Consider the following 5,645-nt stretch of genomic DNA (forward strand, 5'->3'; position numbering starts at 1 on the left):
TATTATGTATTTACACATGGGCCATATACTAATAAGCGTTAATGTTAGCTATTTGAATATTCTTTGCAAGGAGTTTGCTAAGAAGGCAGCAGAATGTACCATAAACATTGATATTATGTATTTACACATGGGCCATATACTAATAAGCGTTAATGTTAGCTATTTGAATATTCTTTGCAAGGAGTTTGCTAAGAAGGCAGCAGAATGTACCATAAACATTGATATTATGTATTTACACAAGGGCCATATACTAATAAGCGTTAATGTTAGCTATTTGAATATTCTTGTATCATTATATTTATAGTTTAGTCACAAGATTTATTTTTAGTGTGTAGCTTTATTTACTCTGAGTGTCCTCTGTTTCTACAGCGTACTCTAATGTTTCTTATAACGGCGCTAGAATAGTTAAAATTAGATTTCAAATATTCTCTGATTGAAACTTGATATAAAAGTTACATTTCCACTCATGGATAGGATAGCTCTTTTTATTTTGGAAGTGTGGTATTTTGTGTTGTATGGATAGGATGGCTCTTTTCCTGTAAGTGTGGTATTTTGTGTTGTATGGATATGATGGCTCTTTTCCTGTAAGTGTGGTATTTTGTGTTGTATGGATAGGATGGCTTTTTTCCTGTAAGTGTGGTATTTTGTGTTGTATGGATAGGATGGCTCTTTTCCTGTAAGTGTGGTATTTTGTGTTGTATTACTCTATACCAATCGAACAAGCAATTGAAAAGGATCCACTAATAGCTGCGCATCTCCTTCTGAGCATGTTTTACAACCTTGCTGATTCCAAGGTAGCTTTAAAATGCGCGAGGTAACGAAAACACGAGCGCCAGATGTAGCTATAAATGCGAGGGGAAAGGTATTTGTCGAATTGATTTTGGTACGTAAACAAGACATACAAAGCTTTATGGGCACCGTTTATTATCGATCTGGTTGGGTTAATGAGAGTTATCAAAACGCTCTTTAGCTGACCTTCACGTCTGCTCTTATTATCCATTGTAAAGATAGTACAATCCATTTTATAGGGAACAGCTTTTAGTATTTATAGGTTAACATTATATTTGTTAACGCAGTAATATACTTGGAAGCAAATCCTTTAATAGTGTTTACACTTATTGAATTTACTGAAAAAGGAAGTTTACTTTCTGAAAGAGGTAATTGTTTTCAGGTTTTTGTTTTGTGAGATATATAAGGTTAGTTTGATCTTAAGATATTTTGTATCATCATGAAATAATGAATAACGTACTTATTACTGCTTTTCAGTAATATTGAAACTGAAAACATTAAATTCAGAATCTCTTTTTGATTTGTTGACGACATCATCATCATGTGTATTATATCAAATTTTTGACGTGAAATTATCAAAACCTGCCTCACGAGCTAGTCCAGCATTATTTAGTAGTGAGCTTAGAACGATCAATAGAGGGGTCATTCTGGAAACCGGTGATTTACGGTTACGATAGAATGAAACTCGGCACAACTTCTAAAAAGAAAAATAATAGTAAATGTTAATGAAAATATGACATGATGAATCTACATGGATTATACTGTTAGTATAATACATGTAGATTCATCATGTCGTGTAATGTCCAGTATGATACCACCATAGTATAATCCATGTAGATTCCTCATGTCGTATAATGTCCAGTATGGTACCACCACAGTATAATACATGTAGATTTCATCATGTCGTGTAATGTCCAGTATGATACTACCACAGTATAATACATGTAGATTTCATCATGTCGTGTAATGTCCAGTATGATACCACCATAGTATAATCCATGTAGATTCATCATGTCGTATAATGTCCAGTATGGTACCACCATAGTATAAACCATGTAGATTCATCATGTCGTATAATGTCCAGTATGGTACCACCATAGTATAATCCATGTAGATTCATCATGTCGTGCAATGTCCAGTATGGTACCACCATAGTATAATCCATGTAGATTCATCATATCGTATAATGTCCAGTATGATACTACCTGGTGGTACCATACTGGACATTATACGACATGATGCACTATTTTCGAGGTCTAGGTCGCTGGACCAGACCTGGGGCCCGACCCTGAAATCATGAGTAAAACGATGTAACAATGTTCTAGATGTGGTTGTGAATGTGTTGGTTGAATTGTAGCGATTAAGTTAAGCCGTGGGTCCAAGTCGGATGAAGGCAGAACTTATTCGAAGATATCCCAGTCGATCTGACATACAGCTGAATCGAAGACTGGTCAACTTATTACTGCATTGACAGTGAATCATAAAAAAAGGGGAAATAGTATCGTTATCTTCAAAAATGAAGATTAGAATCATATATACGAAATCATTAGTTTCGATATTTTGTGTAACTAACGGTATAGTTAAGCCCAAATTCTCGAATTAAAAATATCATTTCTGCAATGAAAAGTAAATATAAGTAGGATACTATAATGTCCAGTATGATACCACCATAGTATAAACCATGTAGATTCCAAACGTGTTTAAATTGTCTAATCAAAATAACCCAAACCTTTCCGGAATAATTCATTTTTTAGTTTGACATCATAATGCCGGGCTGGCTCGTGCAGTAGATGTTAATAATGTCAAAAACTGTAAACAAGACGAAATACAACGAAAAAAGCAAATACCCAATTTATACAAATAATTAAAAAAGTTAATTTTATTTTTTATACATAATACAGAATTATAACAATGTTTGAGCTTGCATTTATTACTTAGTTAGTCAGTTTTTAGATCGAAGCCACATTAGGCTATCTACCGTGTTCACATTGGGAAATCTAGCCCTGGATTTTAGTATTGTAAGTGTGTAGACTTATCTTTATCCCGCGTTTTATAATGTTTCAAGTTAAAATAAAATCTTACAAATTGTTACCAGTTTGTTTTCAATAGTCAGTATTGTTATTAGGACTGTTTCAATGTTTGCGGTTTCATTACTGATCTTAATGTGATTCCGACATTAGATTTCTATTCTACGAATGTATAAGCTTAGAAAAAAATATATCTAAATATATATATATATAAATATATAGCCATTCCAAAAATATTAATATTTTTTGTATAACTTAGTGAATAACAACCCATACAATACAATTGCACACTCCGAGACAACTTTTAGTTTAACAGTTTCTGTGTATGAGCCTCTTGATAGTTCGGCGGTAAGACTGAGGGCTTCGAACGTTAAAAATCGGGTTCCGATATCAGCAGTGAGCATAACACAGATAACTCATTGTGTAGTTTTGTGTTGAATAACAAACAAACTCTGTGTATGTTAGTTTTTCTATTATTAAAATCAGTTATTTTGACAAGTGTTGCAAAAAGGTCACAAAACTTTAAATTGTTTTACAGTTTAAAAAATTTTTAAAACAATTTAAAGTAAATCAGTTTCTTAATACAAATCATTTAGCTAGTAAATAAAATTAGACTTCCGAGGAAACAATTAATTATTCATTATTTCAGTTAATTCTTCTCAAACTAGAATAAATGATTTGTATTAAGAAACTGATTTAATTTAAATTGTTTTACAACTTTTTTTAAAACTGTAAAACAATTTAAAGTTTTGTGACATTTTGCTGTTTTTTTCTATAATTTTAAACCAATAAATCAAAGTATTTCGATATGGTTTATGTTCGAGAAGAATAAAATGTTGTTATGAGATGTTTATTGGTATAAATGTTCAGGTCTTTATTAGGTGAACTTCAATACAAAAAATAAACGAAGATTTCAGAGTAAATTATACGTTTTAGGGATTTCACAGGTGTGATGAATAATCGATACTTGAAACCTTCGGGATTTGGTGAAACTCGTGATTACAGAAAATTGTACGTTTTAGGGATTTCACATAATCGATACTTGAAACCTTCGGGATTTGGTGAAACTCGTGATTACAGAAAATTGTACGTTTTAGGGATTTCACATAATCGATACTTGAAACCTTCGGGATTTGGTGAAACTCGTGATTGCAGAAAATTGTACGTTTCACAGATATTTCATTTATAACTACCGTGGTTTCACCCGTAAAGGCATTGTCACTTGAGGATTCCTTTATGGGGGAAGCCATGATTGTAATAAATATTTTCCTCAATTTTGTTTTGATGAATAAGTAAAAATTAAGCCTCCAAGACACATGCTTGCATTTATTATACACACACACAAATATATATACATATATACCCAAAACACACACATATATACCAAACACACGTACAAACACAACGGTTATAAGTATTACTGCCACCCTGTGATTCAGCGGTAAGTCTGAGGGCTTGTAACGCTAAAAATCGGGTTTCGATACCCTCGGTGGGCAAAGCACAGATAATTCATTGAGTACTGAGGTTATTAAACAAAGATTAATAAGCATAATGAAATGATTTATTTTATGGGGAACGTATTACATGTTTCAACAGATCATTGATCATAACCGAAGAAGACAGACTGAAATTTAATTATTCTTCAGATGTTAGTAAATGAAAAGGGTTAAGATTGTTTTTTTTTAAACATTGCGATATAGATATTGCCTTCTCTGTTTTGATTAACTAAAAAGTATATAAAGACTATTTTCTTATGAATTATATAAAATAATGTGCAGTGTAAGATAGCAACTGATTGCTATGACCGGTACGTTGAGTCACGTCTGGGCTCATAAATTTCTACGTCTGAAATCTGTAATGGTTTGTCCCAACAACAGTTAAAATTGTGTAAAGTAACAAAAACAATATGCAAGCAATATTTTCTTTCTATAAGTACATTACTTATCTAATTGAAGGAGTTGCCTCAAGAGAAAGTTAAAGTCTTTTACTTCTGGCTACTTTCATAAACATATCTTAATTTACAAAAGCAAACCTTCGATAAGACTATGACTAACTGGTAAATGTTTTTGTATTGTAATTTAATAAAACTGAATCCACTTGCATTATTTGTATTGCAATATGATAAATAAATCATTGTTTTAATGGTTTCTGTAAATTCTCTCTCTAGCGCCCTAATTATACAGCTTCGGGTTTTTCTCAAACGTTTGATAAATCGACATGCAAATCTCGTGTCTTTTAGAAGTCTGTATTAATCATTTTCTAAACATACTAGTAATTGCTCTATTAAAATTGTAGTTGCTTAATTAATGCAATTTATATATGATTAGGAGATGTTTACAATAAAATTCAAACCAAAAAGCGGTCACAGTGATTTCTCGTTTGCGCATAAGATCAAAGTTAAGAGTGAAATAAGGCATATTTTAATTGAAAATAACGAGTTTAAAGAGCATTACGAAATATGTTTTGTAAACAAAAACAAATCAGTTTCTGGATTTTTTCTGAATTTTATTTGAAAAAAAAAGTCATTAAGCGTCTGTTGAACATCCATCTAATTACATTGGAGATATAACTGAAAGATACAACTGCTAATAACCTAATAATTAAACGATACATTGGAGATATAACTGAAAGATACAACTGCTAATAACCTAATAATTAAACGATACATTTATATTTATGGGCGCAGCAGGGACCTTAACCACGTATAGCCGTTTAGAGCAGAGGGGATCTTGATAGTACCTTGCTGAATGCCATAATTCTGCCTCCTGGATATCGTAGGCAGTTCTCAGAGGATCGGATAGGTGCATTGAAATTTTCGATGACGAGGAA

Source organism: Limulus polyphemus, unplaced genomic scaffold (assembly GCF_000517525.1).
Source record: "Limulus polyphemus unplaced genomic scaffold, Limulus_polyphemus-2.1.2 Scaffold1676, whole genome shotgun sequence".
Classification (NCBI taxonomy): domain Eukaryota; kingdom Metazoa; phylum Arthropoda; class Merostomata; order Xiphosura; family Limulidae; genus Limulus; species Limulus polyphemus.